This window comes from Equus quagga, chromosome 16 (genome assembly GCF_021613505.1).
Source record: "Equus quagga isolate Etosha38 chromosome 16, UCLA_HA_Equagga_1.0, whole genome shotgun sequence".
NCBI lineage: Eukaryota > Metazoa > Chordata > Mammalia > Perissodactyla > Equidae > Equus > Equus quagga.
Genome location: NC_060282.1, coordinates 30,465,694 through 30,488,707, shown reverse-complemented (window position 1 = coordinate 30,488,707; position 23,014 = coordinate 30,465,694). Strand labels below are relative to the sequence as shown.

General features: G+C 38.6%; 1 pseudogene; it reads left to right on the top strand.

Annotated features, from left to right (window-relative positions):
- Positions 1-279: 279 nt before the first annotated feature.
- The window catches only part of LOC124228185 (39S ribosomal protein L13, mitochondrial-like), a 29,840-nt pseudogene continuing 7,105 nt past the window's right edge, over positions 280-23,014 (top strand).

Below are 23,014 nucleotides of genomic sequence, written 5' to 3'. Positions count from 1 at the left end.
GTAATCCACGTGAGGGATCATTGTGATCTTGACTAGGAGGATAGCAGTCAAGATGGTGCAAGTGGTGCAACTTTTTTGCATGTAGAACCAAGAGAATTAGCAGATTACATGGGGAGTATGAAAGAGAGAGAGAAGTGTCAAAGATATCTTCCAGGATTTCAGCCTGAGGAACTCAAAGGATGGAGTTCTCATCAACTGAGTTGTGAAGGCTCTATGTAAAGCTAGTTTTTCAGGGAAAGATCAGGAATTTGGTTTTGGGTTTGTTGATCTTTCATAGACATGGAACCTGGAGATGCTGGGAAGGCAGTCAAATGTATCAGTCAGAAGTTCAGGAGGGAGAGCTTAACTGGAGATACAAATCTGGAAGCAATCAACATGTCAATTATATTTGAAGACATGAAACTTGAAGAGGTCATCAAGATTGTGTCAGTAAAAAACAGAAATGAGTGGAAGAGTAAACCTTGGAGCCTCCAATATCAAGAGGCTGGGGAGAAGGGGACAAACCAGCAGAGGAGACTGAGAAGCAGCCAAGGAGATAGCTAAACCAGGAGAATATGGTGTCCTGGTGGACAAACGATGACACTAGCTCAAGCAGGTCACAGTGGCAATTGCGTCAAATGCTTCTAACAGGCCAAGTAACATAAGGATTGAGAATTAAACATTGGATTTAGCAATGTGGAATCATCGGTGACCTTGACAAGTGTAATTTTGGAAGAATGATGGAGTCAAAACCCTTATGAAGTGGGTTTAGGAAAAAACTGGAAGAGGGCTAATTGGAGATAAGTATAGCAAGTCTTCCAAGGAGTTTTGTTGCAAATGGCATCAAAGAGAAGGTAGGAGGAAAGTAGGGCCAAGGGGAGTTTTTTTATTTTCCCTTTAAGATGTAAGAAATACTCATATACTTGTATTCTTATGACAATGATCCAGAAGAGTGAGAAACTGATGATGGAGACGAGGGGGGACTTGCTACACAATTTCCTATAGGCACAAGTAAGGTTCTGGCTTTAGATGGCAGCACACAGTTCATTTATGGTAACAGGTAGGAAGGCAGAGTTCGTGGGGGCAGATATTGGTAGGTAAGTGGAAGGGGTAGTGGGAGTCTATAAAAGTCCTCTTCTGATCACAGAACCCTTTTCTCTTCCTCCTCAGCCCCAACACAATACTTCTAACATACCCAGGTGCACCAGTATGCCAGAGAACACTGGGAAACACTGTTTCATTGCCCCTCCTTCACTTTACCATAAACTATATCCAGAGGGATAATATGGCTAGTCTAGCTTACGTATATGGTTAATGTTAGTAACATTTCCTTTTTTTTACAGATAAACTACTTGAGCACTAAATAATCTAATCACTTCCAATTCTTCTCCTAAAGTAGTTGGTGTAACCTATATTGATATCATCATTCACAGACCATTTCTCAGTACCTGATACATATAGACTCTCAATAAGTATTTGTTGAACAAATGAATTCATTAAGAACTCACGTGCTTTTCAAAACAAAGAGGAGGCCAAAATATGGCAATTCACTTATTTCACTCATTACAGTAAGAGCAATTAAACTTTTAAGTTCCAAATTATTTAGAAATGGGAGAATTATACAGTCACTGCATCATTGTATTAATTTTCTATTGCTGCTGTAACAATTTGCTAAAACTTTAGCAACTTAAAACAAAACCTATTTATTATGTCATAGTTTTTTGTGTCAGAAGTCTGACACCAGGGCCCAGCCCGGTGGCGCAGAGGTTAAGTTTGCATGTTCCGCTCCAGCAGCCTGGGGTTTACTGGTTCAGATCCTGAGTGCAGACCTACACACCACACTTGTCAAGCCATGCTGTGGCAGGCATCCCACATATAAAGTAGAGGAAGATGGGCACAGATGTTAGCTCAGGGCCAGTCTTCCTCAGCAAAAAGATGAGGAATGGCAGCAGATGTTAGCTTAAGGCTAATCTTCCAAAAAAAAAAAAAAACAAACCACCAAGAAAAGAAGTCTGACACATATCTTACTGGGCTAAAATCAAGTTGCCTACATGGCTGCCTTCCTAACTGAAGGCTCTGTGGAAGAAACCACTTCCAAGCTCATTCAGGTCACTGGCTTAATTCGGTTCCTTGGGTTCATAAAACTGAGGTTCCTGTTTCTTTGCAGGTGTCAGACAGGGGCTGGTTTTTGCTCCTAGAGCTGCCCAGGTACCTCGCTATGCTTTGCATGTGGGCTTCTCCAGCAATGGTAAGTTGAGTCTCTCTAACACTTTGAATGTCTCTGACTTCAGCCAAATAAAGTTCTTTGCTTGTAAGGGTTCATGTGACTAGATTCAGCCAAAGTGGATAATAACTTATAATCTCCCTGTAACTTCAGTCACTTCTGCAAAGCCCCTTTGCCATGTGATTTATTCACAAATTCCAGGGATTAGGGCATGGACGTCTTTCAGGGGGAGCATTCTGCCTACCAAAATCTTTTGTCTAAAAGATTTAAGGTATTTTCCAAAAGATATTCCTATGAAATTATGCTTTGTCATGAGATGAGATTACAGATATTATCCCACTTAAAAAATCAAAAAGAGGCAAAAAATTTAATTAATTTCCTAAATATCATTCTTATCCTCTTCCCTTTCACTTTCACTTTATTCCATTCAATTCCAAAAACTTTAGTCAAATAACTTCTGTGTGCCAGACACCAGTGCTAGTTGCAGTGGATATAAAGATGGAAGACATTTTCTTAGCTCTTAAGGAACTCACAGCTTACTTGGGGGAATCTCACAAACACAGTTTGCAGCAAAAGAGTGTAGTAAATGAACATTATTGGACAAAGAAATTGAGTTAGAACTGCTTGAAGTTACCTTATACCCCTTAAAGCCCCCTAATGCCATATAGAACCACAGGAATACTTCCAAAGCAACTAGATTTTCAAGGAGCCCCAGCAGTCTCTAAAAAATGTTTCTCTCCTTCACCTGTATCTTCAACTGCCTGAATAAAAATCTTTTGGGGCATTGCCTTCTGACTAAAATAGAAAACATTTCAGTTTTGGCATGAGCCTGCTAGTCTTTCTAAAACTTAACTTTACAAAGTCAAATAAATGCCGTAAAAATCAAGGCTCCCCGTCATGATCAATAGAGTGGGGGCGGGGAGTCAAGCTGGCAGGCTGGGCTGGGGCCTGCATATATGTCTGAATCCCCCTGGGATGCTCTTTGACCCTTTGGCAATCGCTCTTGCTGTGCATTGTAGTAGACTGCTGAAGCACTCATTGGCAAGGCTCTGAAGATTTAAACAGTAGCAATTTGTTATATAGACCCTGGCACTGTCCTTCACAGACCAAAAAAAGACTCAGTCTTTTATTAACACAATCAAGACAACTGGCTCCACGATTGTCTTGCTTTTTGTTCTACTTTTGGATACCAATATTTCAAAGAAAATGTGGTTTCCTCAGTTCAGATAAAGTTCTTTTATGTTGTGCATTGAATAATTCATTCATGTGTTCATTTATTCCTTCCTTTCGTTGTGCACCTCCAGAATGTCAAACTGTGTAAGCTTTAGCTTTAAATGTATGCAGACTTCCTCAATTTTTTTATGGAATAAAAAACTTAGTTAGCTTTAGCACATACAGTTAACTTAACCATCAGTCTGTAGGGATAAAAGGAAAGCAGGGCTACCATTTGTATTTTTGAGCATCCAGTGAGGCCCTGATCGGTCCAAACAGACATCAGTCAGAGGTCTTGGGCAGCATCCTGGAGACATCTTGCTATACCTGGTATGGCATTAACTTTTTAGTTTTTGGAAACTGGGTAGATTGAGAGGGTCTTAGGTATCAGAGGAAAGGTCATATTACCAATTGGCAGGAAAATATTTAGATATTTATACAATTAGTATGGCCATACTAGTCATGAGAGCTAAATACCCATCCTGAGGGAGAGGGTGTTTGTGAATTAACAGTTGAGTTTCCTATGGGCAAATCTTTGCATCGTTTATTTGTTTTGTCCCATTCACTTCTTTAAAACTCATCTTAGAGAAATTTTTCCCAAATCTCCCTCTTTTTTAGAGTCACCCGGTGAACTTTATCTGTTTATTTATTTATTTATTTTGGTGGGGGAGATTGGCCCTGAGCTAACATCTCTTACCAATCTTCCACTTTTTTGCTTGAGGAAGAGTGGCCCTGAACTAATATCTGTGCCCATCTTTCTCTATTTTGTATTTGGGTCACTGCCTTGGCATGGCTTGATGAGTGGCATAGGTCTATGCTGGGGATCTGAACCCACGAATTCAGAGCCATGGGAGGGGAGCCCCCTGGACCTAACCACTAGGCAATAGGGCTGGCCCCAAGCTTTATTTTTAATTTTAATTGTTTTTAAAAATTATTTAAAATAATATGTGCTCATGGTGAAAAAAAATCAAACTGTGTAGAGAGCTAGAACATGAGAAGTAAATCTCTTGTCCTACGCGTCTGCGTGTAGAATCGCACCCCAGAAGAATTCACTTTTCACTGTTTCACTATTCAGTCCTTCAGTGGTTGCCTCCATAGCTAAACACAATAGTTTTATTTCTATGATTCTTAATAATTTTAAATAACCTTCATTTAATTTGGAGACCTTTTAAAAACACATAGACCATCAGGACCCGCCTTCCTAGAGTTTGATTCAGTAGTCTATGTTGGGCTTGGGAATCTGAAATTTTGAAAAGTTCTGATATGATCCATTTGTTCAGCCAGAGTTGAAACTAATTTATCAGAGAAAGTAGGGGATGGATAATAATATAACCATGTGTTATTATAAAGATCTTTGCTCAACCAGCATGGCCATGCTTGATGGAATTTTAGAACCTGCAAATTTCTATTCACTCAGAAAACATCTTACCTTGCTTTTCTCATCTTTTTCTATTTTCACATTTTTTTCATTCCTTTTCTAAATCTGTTTGCCTTACTATAAGCCTCATTTTTGTGTCCTAGAGCTGATCTGTTAACCCTAGATTCCCTGCTTTTCTATCCAGATGTAGGGAGTTGAATAAATTTCTGTGTTACATCATTGTCCAAAGAAAATGGACCTGATGAAAGATCATTAGAGTGGTAGACAGCAGAGTTCTCAAAAAAGATGTTCAGAATTTTCTGGGAAATTCTCCTGATCAATTAATAGGATACATGTTCTCAATAGCTGGAAACTCAGCATATTGATTTAACATAGCAACTTATATTTAGCAAAAATTACTCATCATACTCAGGAGCATAAAATCTCTATGCTCATTTCTGCCTGCCAAAGCATTTAATGCCGCTCCAGTTGTTTATAATAAGGTTGGTGCTGAGTTTTCAAATAAAAATTTCTTCTACAGGATGCACTCAATCACTGGGAGTATTAGGTGATGGAGAGTACAAATACACACTCAAAATAGGGCATGGCATCTGTTAGGTTCTGCTTGCTAATAATTTTCTGTTCTTATGCTAAGCCTCTGAGTATTACCAATATACTTAACACAGGGAGCCAGCCTTGTGCCCTGGGTGAATGGAGCAACCAGGTCAGTTTGGTGTGTCATATAAAAACTGTTCTTAGTTGTATCATGTCTCAATATTTTGAAGTGTTGTTTTGTAGAAGATTTTAAGTTTAATCATTATTTCCTGCAGAAGGAATTGCTCTTCTCAATTTTTACAAAAATATCTATAGATATTCTGAGAATCTACACCAACCAAAACCAGAAGAAGGAAAGTATAAGGGAAAAAAACAATTTTTTTTATCCTAAATCAACTTGTTTCAGAATTTACCAGCAGATTTTTCTGATCCCCAGGATGTAGAGGCATAGACTTAGAATTTGATACTTTCCTCCCAGCTGCCTTAACTCCCATTCCCAACTCCTGTACATAGCGCTTCTAAGCTCCACCAGTTTTTCCTCTCAAATATGTTAGACAATGAATAATTAGAAGTTAAAACATTTTTAAATATCATTTACAATAGTGTTGAAACCATTACTACTAATGTATTAATTTAACAAAAGTTGCACAAAATATTGCTTTACTGAAAACTACAAAACAGCACTGAGAGAAAAGGTAAAAGACCTAAGCAGTAGAAAGAAATACTATATTTATTGATTGGAAGACTCAATATTCCATTCTCCCCCCAATTTTATACATATATATGTGTGTGTGTATTCAATATAATCACAAATTATCTAAATTCCCTGTGGGCTTTTAAAGAATATAGACAAACTGATTTTAAAATGTATTTGGAAATGCAAAGAACTTAGAACGTCCAAAATATCTTTTAACAAAATTAGACATACCTGACTTCAAGATATGTTTTAAACCTACAGTAGTAAAGACAGTGTGGTATGAGTAAAATAACCGACAAATTAAAATATAGAATCTAGAAATAGACTTGCACATGTATGATCAAATAATTTTCAACAAAAGCATCAAAGCAATTCAATGAGAAGAGGAAAATCTTTTCACAAATGGTGCAAGAAAAACTGAATATCCAAATTAGAAAACACTTCAATTACTACCTCAATCCGTACTCAAAAATTAATTTGAAATGCATCATAGATTTATAAGTAAACGCTAAAATTATAAAACTTGTAGAGTAAAAGACAGTAAAATATTTTCATGAACATGGAGTAGGCTAAGATTTTGAGAAAGGATAAAGAAACCATACGTTGGATTTAATTGTAATCACAAACTTTTGTTCATCAAAAGACACTGTTAAGAAAATAAACAGATTAGGGGAAAATATTTATAACAAGTACATTTGACAAAGGGCTTATAGTCAAAGTATATAAAGAATTCATATAATTCAGTAATAATAAGGCATATCATTGCATAAAAATTGGACAAAATATTTGAGCAAACACTTCACAAAAAATGCGAACGACTAATAAGCACATTAAAAACTGCCCAACATCAGTAATCCTCAGGGAAACGCAAATTAAAACACATTGAAAAAAGATTGACAATACCTCAGCGTTTAGAGGATATGGAGCATCTGGAACTCTCTTACATGGTTGGTGGGGGTACAAAATGGTACAACTACTTTGGAAAATAGTTTGGCGATTTCTTAAAAAGTTAAACATATATGTACTCTATGACTCAGCTACACTCCTTGTTATTTACCTAAGAGAACTGGAAACATCCATCCACAGACTTGTTCTTGAATGTTTAGAACTACTATATTCGTAATAGCCCCAAATTGGAAACAACCCAGGCATGTATCAACAGGAGAACAATGATTACATAAACCAGATATATTCATACAATGGAACAACAATAAAAAGAAATGAACTACTGATACATACAACAACATGGCTAAATATCGAAAAACTCCACTTAAGATTTGTGCATTTCATTGAATGTAAAGTAGAACTTAATGAAAAATTTTGAAAATGCCTTCCAGATTTATCCATTGTGGCTTATTGCCTTAATAACCAGGGAGTTTTTTAAATGCAGGACTGTGTTTTATTTATGTTGATATCCCAGTGAATGGCCCAGTGCACGGCACATTTTGTGCCTTAACAGAGTCCAGGCACGAGCCAGTTGCTGAAAAAAAGATCTAGCTTTGCCATTCCACAGATATCAAGCATTATCTAGTCTGTTCATTCCAGAACTTCAAGCTACTTCAAAACCAGTGAATCTCTTCATTCTTCTCCTCCGTGTCATCCTTTGGCACCATTCAAAATACGAGTTACTTCAAGTATTTGTCTCATTTATCATCATCTCTGTTAAGTTCAATGTTTCCTCCCCTTTCCCCTACTCCAACTCATCTTTCTATTATTTTCCTCTGTGCTAAATTCTTTATAGCCTTTGGAACTTTTTTTGTTCCAAAAAAGAAGCAAGGAGAGAAAAAAGCTAAGGAAAGAAGAGAGAAAATCCTCCTGAAGGAGCCTGAATTTTTCACCAAATGCTCTAGGTTCATCCTTGCATTAATTGAAGCAGGGGACATTTGAGACCTTGCAGCTCTCTCAAGTGGAGGGTGTTTATTATCCCACTCTCACACCTGTGTAAGTTACCATGCATTCTTATTACTTCTGATTGACATCGAAACTATATGTTTTTTAAAAAGTTTTAACAAAGACAAACAACAAACACCATCTCTTTGTAGCTCAATGACATATAGTTCACTGCCACCCTTTCTGCTTATCACTGACGTCTGTTGAAATCCTAGTGACTCTCCTACATTCACTAAGGATTCTGGCATCTGACTCACTCTGTCTCTTTTAATCCCATATCATCCTATGTCAATGTCTATGTAGATGTCTCATTCCATATCTTAGTTTTCAAGTTCCTTGACCTTCATTTCCATCCCAGTTTAGCAGCCCACTTCCATGTCTTCATCATGGTCCCATTTATTGCCTACTTCTTTTTTATTAACAGTTTTATTGAGATATAATTCACATACCACAAAATTTACCCATTTAAAGTGTACAATTTATTTTTGGTTTATTCACAGGCAAGCGCAACCATCACAACAAGTCAATTTTAGAATATTTTCATCACCTTAAGAAGCAAACTTGTATGCTTTAGCTATCATGCTTCTGTACCCCCATTCCCCAACCCCTCAGCCATGAGCAATCACTAATCTACTTTCTGTCTATATAGATTTTCCTATTCTGAACTTTCCTGTGAGTGGAATCATGTAGTATTGAGACTGGCTTCTTTTTCTTTAAGCATAATGTTTTCAAGGTTTATACATGCTGTAGTGTGTATCAGTACTTCATTCCTTTTTATGGCCAAATAATATTCCATTTTATAGATATACCACATTTTGTTTATCCATTTGTCCATTGGTGGACATTTGCATTGTTTCCACCTTTTGGCTAACGTGAATAACGTTGCTATAAATATTCATGTACAAGTTTCTGTATGGACATATATTTTCATTTCTCTTGGGTATCTTCCTAGGAGTGGAATTGCTGGGTCATATGGTATCTTTATGTATTGCCTACCTCTTAATATCCAATGTGTCACTCTCTGACCACAAATCAGGCTTTGTCATTTTTCTCTTCTCTGCACACCTACTCTGCAACTATATAAAGATACAATTTCATTTTTCCCCAAACTATGTGATCTCTTCTAACTTTATTCTCTTACCTATATACCCCAGGGCCTATCACTTGAATCATTCACTTGACACAATTCTCAAATCTCTTGCCTTGTTTTCTTTCTGTTATCGCACAATATGAAGCCCTAGCTTTGAGTTAATCTAAGCATTTTCTGCTCTTAACAACTTCCTAGTTCAGCATCATTAAAAATTCCTAATCTCTAACCTCAGCTGGGCTTTTGATGCTGTCTGTCAGTGCTTTCATTCGTCCTAAGTCAACATGCTGTTTTGTTTCCCGTAACAGCTACTTCAAACTTTGACATCTTTTCTCAAACACCTACATGATCAACCTGTACTCATCCCTCCAAGCTCTTTCATTCCTTTTCTAGCCCTCTCCCCACATTCACTCTGCTCCACATCAGCCCCCTCCTTGTTTCTAATCACTCAAAGTATGTTCCCTCTTCAGGGTCTTTGCTCTTGCTGTTCGTTATGACTGGGAAACTCATCTCCTTGTTGTTTGCAGTCTCGCTCCGTAACTTCATTCAGGTCTTTTCTCAAATGTCAACTTATGAGAGAGGCTTGTTTTTCTAACCTAACTAAATTAGTATCATCTTCCAACAACCCTCTTATCATTACTGTCTGTCTATTTCTCTGCTTTATTTTTCTTCTTAGCTCTTATCTCCACCTGACATTTTTTTTTTATTCATTTATTTGTTGTCTGCTTTCCCCACTAGGATGTAAGTTCCATGAGATTAAGGCATTTGTCTGCTTACGGTCACTCATGTATTTCAGCAGAGGGAAAAACCTGGATATAGGAAGGAGTCAATAAATTTTGTGGAATAAATGAATTTTATAGAAACCTCCTATTATTCCACTTTCTTCCTCTCTCAGAAGATTACTGTCTCCCTCTACTCTCATTATCCATCCAATCTCTTCCATATGTACCTGAACTTTCTTCTTACTGTTCACAGTAGAATAGATGTCCCGCTCCTGTCAAAGAGAACCCTTCCACCTATGTTCTTTATCTCATCTTTGCCTTTTAATCTGGCAAATTCTATAATTTATTCCCTATTTTTCATACATCCTTAACCTCTCCTCTGCTGCCACTGCCTCTTTTCTTGGAGCCAGTAAGCACACTTGAATATGTTCTACTTTTAAACACTAACAAACAAAACCCACCACCAACTAAAATAATCTTCTCTAGAACCCACATTCCCCTTTTATGCTACTTTTTTATATCTATATTTTCATTCACATCCAAGCTCCATGAGAAAGAATTCTATTCATATTATTTCCACTTTCTCGTTGCTCATGTCACTCCTCAACCCACAGTAGCCTGAATTCTTCTCTAATTACTGTACCAAGATTGCTTTTATATTAAGATTGCCCATGATCTTCATAAGGTCAAAATCAATAGACAGTGTGTTTCTCTTTCCTAAGAACTCTTCTGGGGCAGTTGACTTGTTGAGCATATCCATCTTCTTGATACACGCTTTCCTCTGTTATCGTGACACATTCTTCCTGCTCTTTCTGATTGTTTTTTCTCATTCTCTAACACAGGCTCAGCTTCCTCAATTTATCCGTTAAATGTTGATGGTTCCTAGGATTTCAGATGCATCCCTGACTCTGTCCAGTCACACTAGCCTTCTTTCAGTTTCAAAAAATGCAAACTCATCTTTTCCCTGTGCCTTTAAATTTGCTATCTTCTCTGCCTGGAACACTTCTCTTTTGTCCCTTTACTTGGCTGACTTCTTGTCCTTTAATTCTCACCTTGAGTATGACTATATCCATCAGGGTCCTTATAGGAAACATATGACATACTAAAAAGTGAGTCATTAAAGAAAATTTAAGAAAAATAGCATTTATAAAGGTATGGACAGGATTAAGGGAAAGGTACAAGGATGATAAAACACTCTAGGACTGGTAACAGCAGGATGCTGGCCATCAGAAGGAAGCACAGGCTACCAGAACTGGGTGGTGGTTAATGCTTTAGAAGAAGGCTGCCTGACAGAAGCTGTGTCCTTCAGAAATGCAGCCATTGTTAAACCGTGGTCAAACAAAAAGTCAGAAGGAAGAATAAGTACCCCGACTTGTGCTTTCCTCCACTCTTTAACTGGCTGAAACTACTAGAAGCCGGAGGTAAAAGGAGCTTGGTTGATGTTGCCTCTGTAAGTCATCCTCCAAGACTGAGAATGACGAAGAGTGGAATTGTAGGGCCAAGCAGTCAATACCCAGAACAGTTTATCCCTTTTCCTCCTCAGCATCCACTGTTGTCCTTTGTCAAGATGAAACGCCGTGCTATAACACAGGGGAACAGAAAGTTCTATCAGCTAACATGTCATTTTGGGGTGATGCCAATTCAGTCAGAATCCTACCTGAAACTTAAAATATTAGCACCAGTGTACTTCATATAAGGTAGCAGTAAAAAGGGTAGAGAGAATCAATTAATTAAAATAAAAATAAGCCCTACAGGGGCTGGTCTGGTGGCATAGCGGTTAAGTTCGCGCACTCCACTTTGGTGGCCCAGGGTTCACAGGTTCGGATCCCAGGTGTGGACCCACACACTGCTTATCCAGCCATGCTGTGGCAGTGTCACATATACAAAGCAGAGGAAGATTGGCATGGATGTTAGCTCAGGGCCAATCTCCCTCACAAATAAAATAAAATAAAATAAAATAAATAAACCCTACAGTCCCTGATTCTGCAGCTAGTCATAAGGACTACATATTTATATCTTTCTTCCTCCACCAATCTTTCTATGTTCCCCTGTCTCTTGGCACCTTGGCTGTTTTTATTTCCCCCTTTTTGCTGCTCCATACCTTCTTTGCCTCAGTGTACAAGTCTTTATTGATTGGTACAGTTTTTCTTAAACCAGTACCATTGGGCAAGAGAGTACTGAGAAATAGCTCAGTAAACCCCTGAATACCAGTCTTCTTTGCCCTTGCTGTGTAGCACTGATCCAATTTTCCCAGAAAATAAGTATGAATTATTCTGGCCAATATAATTTTCTCCTTCTTTGCCTGTTGGCTCAGAGTTTGAAAAATACAAAATAGTGAGGTGGCAGTTCCAACTCCCACCTTAATGGAAAAATGACTATATTCCTTGGCGGAAGCACTTCTCCAGGAGGCACTCAGATCTCCAACTCCAGATCCCAAGGTCATAGACAGGGGCCTCTCCTACCTCCATCTCTTTTCCCAGATCCATAATTTCTGGCTTTTCGTAAGATGTCCCCACATATTTACCACTGGTTTAAGTCATATAACAAATTCTACAGGACAGCAGCTCAGCCTTGAAGAATATTGGCTCCAAGCTCTCACCATATATAAGTTTTTCACTGGCTATTTCACTTATTCTATCAATTCAGCTACTTATTGGTTAAAATACTCTGTAAAACCAGGGAATTCTGTAGCTGTGAGCTCACTTCATCATTTCTTTTGCCAGCAAATTTGATCTGAAATGGTGTCCTAATGTAAATGATATAGTGATAAATAAAACTTTTTATTAAGATCACATTTTCACAGATGATGGTGTTGACAGAAGTACTGCAGTCAGAAAAGGGTAATCTGTACCAGAATGTCTACCTATTCCTGAGGGGACAGATAGCTTCACCCTGCTCACCACCTGATGATGGAAGGGCTCTCCAAAGTAATTCACGTGGCACTGGTGCTTGGGTGGTACCCCAGGGAATGGGCCAAGTGAAGCTCAGCACCTGCCTTTGCTGTTGGCTGGTCCAGTACTCACCTTTGTTGAGGGGAAGCCCATCTTGAGCTCATGAAGAGCTGCCACTCTTACCATCATGGCATCCTTTGCACATGGGCCCATTGAGTAAGCACTGAGATCGTATAGAAAGAGGCCAGCACACCAGGTAGACCCATTCATAAACCAGGCCCACAATTTGTGCTTCTTTGTTTTTGACCAGAGGGAACTGCCCATGAAGACATGGGTGTGGTGATGTTGTAGGAACAGATACCATGGGACTCTGAGTCATCTACTCATGAAGTTGACTTGTGTGTTTCACACACTGCTGAGCATGTTAAATTTTATGTTTCAATGGATTAGATAACAGTTCATGATGGGCAGTGTGGGTCACATATTCACTTGGTGTCTCGTTATCAGGTGTTCAGTCTTTTAGGGCCCAGTAGCAAATCTAGGTGTTACTTTTCAAATAGAAAATGGTGGTTAGAAGCAGGCTTGGCCTTCCCCACAAGTTGTAGAGATTTATTCTGTGATTATTCTACTCACTAGTGCTAGCGGTTCCATTCAGGATCTCTTCTCCCATAGACACTTCTGATACCATTGGGTTACTGCTCATAAGATCCAAGTGGCAGGGCAGTTTGTAACTCATCGAGAACCTGCTGGAAAGCCTTTTCTTATTCCAAGTCCCACCCAGAGTGGCAATGTTATGGGTCACCTGATAAGTGGGTTTGAAAAGTATCTTAAATGTTGCCTCCTAAATCCAAAGAGTCCAGGTAATGTGCCTCCTTCTTGGTGGTGAGATGTGAGAAAGAGCAACTTGCAACTTGTCTCTCACATTAGAGGGCATATCTGGATGTGCCCACAGATCACTAGACCTAGATATTTCACTTATGTGCAGGCCCCTGAAGTCTTACACTTGTTTCCCACATTCTGCTTGGCTTCTATTTCATCAGGCATGTAGGGTGCTTACTATTCTGCTCAATGTGTCCAAGTGCATAATATTACCAATATAATGGACCAGCATGATATTCTGGGGGAAATTAAGATGAAGAAGGGGCATCTGGATGATATATAACATAGAGCAGGCATAGTGACATAAACCTAAGATAAGATAAGGAAGGTCTACCACAGTCCCTGCCACGTGAAGAAATACCATCATTGTCATAGATTTTTGTGTTCAAAACACTCATATTACTATTCTACCCTTGAGGTTTAATTTCGATAATTTCGCCCACCTTATCTGATTATTTAGTGATCACCACTTTGACTCTACCAGTTCAAGATCCCAATATTCCTACTGAAATCCAAGAGCCCAATTTCTTTGAGGCATCCCTGAATACCATCTCTGGATTACAATTAACACAGAGTTTTTCAAAGATACTAATATCCCTACTTACCATTTCTTAATGTGTTGATGAGGGAAATATCTTCTGATCTTGTATCCTAGGGGATATGGCTAAGGTTGCTACACAGTTGGCACATAATAGGTTAATTTCCATTCTTCTCAGCCTTTTAGACTCCCTCTATCTAAAATATGCCAGGGAAATGTCAGCATTGCTCCATCACTTGTTGCAGCCATGATGGAGTCCAGGCTTCAATTAATCAATCTAGTTGAAGAAGCCACATGCCACTTCCACATGCAAGAGCTTCCACATTAAATTCTGAATCCTAAAAATGTGCTCCCATGTCAGTAAAATCAGCCTGATATCATCTTATGATTTGACTACCATGGTCTAAATCACTTAGAATCTAGTCCAATACATGTTCTCAGAATTCTGCTCACATGAGTTAGGAAGATTCCGCCACTCCTTCAGTCCTTGAATTTCTCCAACTGTGCGATGCTGGACCTGGAGGCAATGAGGAGTAGTGAGTGTGCATCCTGAAAAGAGACAGCATGTCCTTGTAAGCCTCTCCCAGGCCTGGCCAATTAAAATCCTCCGGGTATGATCCTTCATGAGCTTTTCTCTTTCACCCTCTGGATGTTGCCACCTAGGGTTTCCTTGGAGCTATGCATTGAGTAGCAGAGCTCCCATTGGTCTCTAAAAGACTGCTTGGAAAGAACCCCATGCCACCCTACCTTACCCTCCACCAGCAACCTGGCACCACCAGTGGACCGTTAGCATAAGATAGTAACTCTTTTGTGTTTGATCCATTTTATATTTGAGAACTGCTTTTTATAACAGTTTGCTTACCTTAAATTATACAAGGCTTTTTTTACTTTCTTTTTTCTTTTTACTTGAAGTGTGGCTTGTAAATTATTTTAAGAATGGAAAATTACATGATTCTTAGAATTAATGTCATAGATAGTCTCTTCTCCCTGATGGTACTCCTACATAAATTTGTAGATATGACAACTTTAGTGATAATTAGACATTAGTCTGCATGCCACTCTTAGAATGTTATTTCTTCTTTCCCATTAAAGAAGCTACATTCTCACTGTATTATAAAAGCTGCAATTTTCATCTCCAGGAAAATCTAAAACATATACATAAAACCTTTAATCTAAGAAAAATATCAAGTTGATAAGCAAAATGATCTGAGCAGCTACCAAAAGGGATCTTGATGCAGGACAAATGTCTTCATTGTTTTAAATATTTAGCAATTAAATAACCTTGAAATTTTTGGCCTTGCAAAACTTTCACCAGACCTCTGCTTACCATACATATCGTTTGTCATGCAGGTAGATACACTATTGGGCTATGTGAATAGAACCTTGAGTTACTTTTCTAGAAGAAATGATAAATCTACCTTGATAATCACACTCATTATGAACAAGGACATAAATTTGTAAATGACCTGATTGTAACATAGGCCAATTTATTCTTTATAGAATTCAATATCATACTTCATTACAGATGCCCTGTGGTCAGATTATTTCTGAAAACATATGCTTAATTCTATAAAGTAGAATAGAAACATTAGTAGTTTATTAAAAGCCCCTTAGACCTCCTGCGTATTTTCTTTGAAGTGTCTACTGTATAAGGCAGAGTGGTACAGTAGGAAATATGCTGACCTGAATGTCAGAAAGCTGGGGGTTCGTATCCTGGCTCTGCGACTTACTTTATATGAACTCCTGAGTAAATTACTGAGGCCTTAAATTACTTAAGCCTTATTTTTTCTCAACCTCCAAATGAAAACTTCTTAGGGTACTGATGAGCAGCTAATATGTATAAAGTGCCTGGTACATAGTTCCTTCTTGTCCCTTTATTTCCTTTGGCTCTAGCCTGATTCTTCTTGATTGAATTAACATGATTTCTCAGTGACTTGCATATCAAATCAACTTGGCAGAATTATCATGTGCTCCAGATACGATATCACTCAGAATATTTGTCCTTTGGATCTGGTTCATGCATTATTTAAAAAGCAAGCATAATTTGTTTATAAAATTAAATGTGTGGAATCTAAATATTAAAATATATTCAAATTCATCATTTTACATCAAAGGCAGTCTGACTTTGAAATTCTCTTCTAACATTGGTAGAGGACACTAAGCTACACTCACCTCTTGGGACCAGTAAAGACAGGCGTCTCTTGTCTGGGCTAAGCGTGGATCCCTGTAGGTATAAATCGATAAAATTTCAATACAATCCACTACAATACAATACAGAACAAATTCAATAGAGGAGGAATTTTCTGAATAGTATTTACTCAAAGCAATGTTCTTCATATTTGTAAGAGGATATGAACGTATTTAGAAGCCAACTTAGGGTAGAGGAGGCTGATGTATGGTAATCTACCACACACCTCTACTTTCTCATTTTCCCTTCAGTCCTCAATTCCCTGTAAACTGGTTTTGGTACTCTCTGTTTTGCCGAAACTATTCTTGATAAGTAGCTCATAGTCTCCAAATTAATAACTACTAGGAGCACTGTTCAGTTCTTATTGCATTGTATCCACAGCTGCATTTCAAACTAAATGTAATTATTTAAAATTTCCCATCATCATTTTAATAAACTTCCCTCTCTGTTTTTACTATCTCTTTAACTGATCTCTCTTGATGTGTTTCAGAGTCTCTCCCCTACACTCAGCTACTTTTCACCAGAGGTTTCACCTTCAGCCCAATAGTCTTCTAAATGTATGTGCTCTTTCTTGAGATGACTCTAGTTTGACCCACGGCCTGTGGGACTACTCTATAGGTGTATTCAGCCCTTCCTCGCTACTGAAGCTTAATATATGTTTGTAAATGGATCTTAGCTGTATATCTCCACTTAGGATGTATGTTAGGGGTCTGTATCAGACAGCTGTTAGAGTTTCTGCCCAGTTCAGAACACCTTCTTTCTAAGCACTGCTCCTGACACACTGTTGTGGCAGATCTTGCTTGTGGTCTCCTTAATCTCCATTTCTTCTTCTATCCTACTAATAGAACTTTCATTTTATTTGGGGTGTCAGTGTGCCCAGCTAGTAAATTAAATGTCAAAACTTGACCAATGAGACAGAAATGACATCTTCTATGGATTCTAGAGAGTTTTGCTTTTCCTAATATAGGAAACACCTCTTCTTTTTTTTTTGCAAGGAAGATTGGTCCTGAGCTAACATCTGTTACCAATCTTCCTAAAGACTATTGCTGAGCTACCATCTGTGCCAATCTTCCTCCATTTTATGTGGGATGCCATCACAGTGTGGCTCGATGAGCAGTGCTAGGTCTATGCCTGGGATCCAAACCTGCGAACCCTAGGCTGCTGAAGCAGAGTGTGTGAACTTAACCACTACATCACCAGGCCAGCCCCTCTTCTTTCTTTTCTTTTACCTGGAATGCGAATGAAAGCTGAAGGAGGAACAGCCATTTTGCTACAATGAGGTAGCCTTAAAGATGAGATCCACAAACTGAGAGTGGTAGACAAGACAGACAGAAGCAGCTGGAAATACTGTTGACACTGGAGCTTCTGAACCACCTCTGGACTCTTGTATTCGTTAGAATTAATTTCAGCTGTGAGCAAAATAATAGTGGCATAACAAGATAGACATTCATTTCTCTTTCATGTAAATTACGTCCAGGGATGGCTGATTCCTTAGCCGTTAGGCACTCAGACTCCTTAAAAAATTTTGTTGCTTATGACTTTGAGAATAAGAAGGCCACTAGGCCATATAATCCAGTTTTTATATCCACATTTAATTCATGAGCAATAAGAAGGACATAATGTCTCCCTTTAAAAATACTTTCTAAAAGTCACATAGGACACTTCTATTTGCATCCCTCAGCCAGAAATTAGTATATAGTCCCACTTAGCTGCATGGTAGCTATGTGTTCAGCTAAAAATCATTAATGCCATGGCAAAGGAAGAAGGTGACGGGAATTGGAGGCAGTAACTAGCTGTCTCGGCCCCAACTGCTTATCTTCGAATTCTTGCTATGTCAAAAAAATAACTTCACAATTGATTAAACTTTTAAAATTAGGATTCCCTTACATGAATCCAAATGCAATCTGTAATTGAATCAGAATTTGGATTCTAAGAGGGTGCTAAGAGTAATAGAAGATAAAATATGGAATCGACTAAAGGAAGAAAGTAGGGCACTGGACAATATGGACTCGTGTTGCATACTAGAAAATTGGTGATGATTGTTCTGTGGAATTAGGTCAAACTGTTGTCTGTTGTATTTTAGACCATAAGACTTCCCAGGCTATAGTATTAGGAAAAATGGTAGGGCAATTCAGTCTATTAGAGTGTATGAGTTACTTGTTGTCACTATCATCAGACCATTCTACAAGCAAAGATGGAAGAGTTGTTTTAATGATCTATTGCAGTGTAATAAACTACTTCAATACTATCTGATTCAAAACAGTAATTATTATCTCTTTGGTTCTTATCGGCTGACAGGGCTCAGCTGTGTTATTTTCTTGTAAGATCTCTCATGTGATTTCATGTCAGATGGTGAATGGGGCTGGAGATATCTGAAGTGTTGACTGATCTGGACATCCAAGAGTCTTTCTTCCCTTACATGTCTGATGCTTTAGCTAGCATGGCTGGGAGAACTGGGAAGGTGGGATCTCTCTCTCTGCATGCAGCCTCTCCTCATGGGTAAAGTGAGTTTCCTCACAGCATGATCATCTCAAGGTGGTCATGCTTCTTAAATAGTTGTTAGCTTTCCCCAGACCGAGTATATGAGAAACCGAGCTGTAAGCTACTAGACTTCTTATAATCTAGCCTTGAAAAGCATGCAGCATCACTTCTGCCACATTCTGCGGTCAAAGGTGAATTACAGGGCCAACCTAGATCCAACAAGTGAGGACTACACAAGTTTATGAATACCAAGAAGCATGATTCATTAGAGTTGGAGTACTATCTTTGAAGAGAATACAAACTTGCTAAGAGAGTTGCTTTATGCCTGTGTTCTGAGATCTAAATTGGATAGTAAATTTGGATACTGAAAAATTGTGAAAATCAATTGTTTTTGTATTCTAAACAAAAGAAATTTTAATCACAGCTGTGAGAGCCTTAGCAAGAGCAAAGACTGACCCAAGTAACTTTTCTTGAGAGTCCTCTATCAAAGAAAGCTTTTTAGGTCAGCAACATGGCAGAGCGAGCTATCCCCTTTATATCTCCCCCTTCAAACTACAACTAAATGGACATTCATTAATCAATGGAGGATACCCACATAGCACAACAGGATACCTGAAAGACCCACACAGCTATACATCTGAGGGTGGATGACTACCCCCAGGGAGGTGGTGGAGATAGGTGAGCACTCTCTGGACCCCAAATAGCCCTGTGCACGGAGCAACTGCTCTCCTGGCTGGCGTGAGTGCCCATAGTACTGCTATGGCCCCAAAGGTGGGAGTGCATCTTGGAACAACTGTGGGAGCAGGCAGTGGTCGACCTGAGCCCCCATGTGATCACTTTCCTGTCCAGCAGGAGAGCCTGCAATGCTGCTGCAGTCCCAAAGAGTGGCCCAGGCTTGGAACCTGTGAGGAAACCCCACCCACCAGGTATAGAGGCCAGTGCAACCTTAAGAAGAGGCATCAGCACATCTACACATCCAGGTGAATGCTCTCCCAGCTGGCCAAGCACCCATAATACCCCACACCTTCCAGCAGATGGGGCGGGATCAGAAATACAGCTCTTGATTCTCCCCAGTGGTAACAGGTGGAATCTTCAACCTGATAACACCACAAATGCCCTGGAAAAAGATTAGTTCATTAAACACCACGAGAAACTGCAGCAACACTTCAGAGCAGAAGGAGAATGACAATTCTCCAGAAACCAACTCTGAAGTCACAGAAATTTACAATCTAAATGACAGAGAACTCAAAATAGCTGTCACAAAGAAACTCATCAGGTTATAAGAAAACTCAGAAAGATAGTTCAGTGAGCTCAGGAATAAAATTAGTGAGAATAAGGGATACTTCACCAAAGAGATTGAAACTATAAAAAAAGCAGAAATTCTGGATATGAAGAACACAACAAATGAAATAAAAAAATAATCTAGAATCCTCAAGAAAGCTTTTGAGTTTGAAGGAAAAGATGGAGTTAATGCTGTTGCCATCCAAACAAAGACTGTTGTTCTAAATTGCTTCAAGATAGCTGCAATAGACTAAGGACTACCAGGATGTGCAGAGCAGAGGCCAGTTGGTTAAAGAAAGGACCCTTCAGGTTCAAAGACTATATGTCAGCAAGATCATTAGTTCTCATTTTACATACTTAGAACTGATAGACTGGAAGCCTACTAAGTTTTTGAGGAAATCATTTGTCAAAGAAACTCAAGGCCTTGTAGGCATCAACCTGTGATTTTTGAACCCCCAAGGCCATCCCTTGCAAAGGATTGACAGCTCCTGGGATAGGCATTTTACTCAGAGCTATGGACCAGTGATTGCTATAGTTTCTTATTCTCCATTTCTCCAAATAGAAGAGCTTTTAAAAATTTATTTTATTTTTGTTTATTTTATTTTTGTGAGGAAGATTGGCCCTGAGCTAAACTTCTGTGGCTAATCTTCCTCTTTTTGCTTCAGGAAGATTGTTGCTGAGCTAACATCTCTGCCAATCTTCCTCTATTTTACATGGGATGCTGCCACAGCATGGCTTGATGAGCTGTGCTAGGTCTGCACCCGGGATGTGAACCTGAAAACCTCAGGCCACCAAAGCAGAGCCTGCAGACTTAACCACTATGTCACTGGGCCAGCCCTATTTTTGTTTCGCTTTAATCATGATCTTTCTACCCACTCTCTACTTGGGGCAGAAAGCTTCTCTTTATGTTATAAGTAGCTGGCCCATGAGGAGTCATATCTGGAACCTGTTAGACAGAGGAGTGCACATTAGCCAGAAATTCTTAAATTTGAGTGAGATGCAATAACTGGCTGAGACTTTGAAGTTAGTTCCCTTAGGAAGAGGCTGTACGTGATCTATGCATGGGAAAAAAGGTGTTCAGGGTGTGGGGTGTACATCGTGGTAGCCATTGCTTATTGCCTACTCCATATTCATTTTCTTCTTTCTTCTTCCTTACCAGTAGTACCCCAATATTGTTGTGTGGAACTATGGATACTTTCACCACTGGTTAGGGTATAAATTGGTATTAGACTCTTTGGTAACCAATTTGGCACTGTTTTGTAGAGCTGATCATATGCATATCCTAAGAACCAATAACTTCATTCCTGTGCTTTGGAGAAACTCTTGCACATGTACACTGGAAAGATTTGCAAGAAATTCCACAGAACCATTATTTGCAATGACAGAAAAACTGGGAACAACCCAAACATCATCAAAAGAAGAATGAATAAATACATCATGGAATATTTATACAGTGGAAAATTACCTATCAGTGAGAATCAATGAACTACAGTCATGTGGAGCAATACAGATGAAAATATGAAGAGAATGTTGAGTAAAAAAAAAAAAAGCAAGTTGCTGAAGACCTCATACTTTACAATCCTATACTGTAATATAAAAAATAAGCAAAATTATATAATATATTGTTTGGGTATATGTGCCTATGTGATAAAACTATTTTTTGAAAAGCAATGGCATTACTAACATAAAATTCAGGTGGTTGTTACCTCTATGGAGGAGAGGAAAGGGATGGGAGTGGACACACAAGAGACCTGTCTATGTGTAAGGTATAAAGGTAAGATTTGAGTTCTTAAGTTGAGTGGTTTGGGTTTATGCTTTAAACTCACATATATGTCACAACTCTTTTTATGTATGAAGTAGTACACGATAATGAAGACACACTTTGTGTGCTGATGTGGGATGGTGTCTAAGATAGACGGTTAAGTAAGGCAGCTATATCCTGGTTTGCATGGGATGTCATGGTCTGCACCTAGGGTCCCACATAATTGTTAATTGCATCATTTTCCCCCTCAAAAAGGCACAATTAAAATGATATTTACATGTTCATCCTATTGTTAAGTAAATAAAATGCAAGGTGCAGAATAGTGTTTATATCATGCTCCAGTTTGTGTAAAATGACACTCAAAAACACATACATTTAAATTTAAAGAACCAACAAAAGAATTAATTACAGCCAACGTTTTGAAAAAGAGGAGGACTTGTGGAAATGAAATACTTGGGAAACAGGATAGTTTACAACTGGATAACAGTGGATGCCTGTGGAGCAGAATCAGGTGGTTGGAAGACAGGGATGAGAGACTGACTTTTCTCTGTAAACCCATTTGACCTGTCAGAATTTTGTGCCTTATACATGTATTGCCTATTTAAAAAAGAAATTTAAAACAACAAAATTCATTTTCAATATAATGTGAGCCATGCCAGGATAACTATTACCGTACTAGCTTCCATTTATCGGGTTCTTGCTTTGTGCAAGGCACAGTTCTAAACACTGTGCATATATTAGATTAATTAATCCTCACATCAAACCTAACAGGTAAGTGGCACTACTACTAGTTGTGTGACTCAGAAATGTTTCCTGATTTCTTTGGGTAAAACTATTTTTATTCTATCCTACGTATACTATTCTTATTCTTGCTCATACTGTGATATCACATATGTTAAATGTCAAATGTTTGCTAAATTAGTAGCTATTGTAGAAAGTGTTCTGGATTAGAAGTCCTGAGCTCTTTTTCTTTCCCAGTTACTTATTTCCTATATAAACCTCATCAAGTCACTTTGCCTCCTCCCTTAGAGAACCTGGGTTTTTCACTGTAGCTTGGAAACAATGTGCCTTCTCATTTCACAGGCTACTGTGAGGATCAAATGAAGGCATACAAGTTAAGGCAGGTTGGGAACCAGAATGCACCATATGAATATGGGTTACTATTATTATTAATGACCTACTATAACACTTCAATCAAGAAAGCCATAAATCAAAGAGATGTAACTGAAAACAACTTGAAGACTATTTTCACTTTCAGCACAAGTGGTATT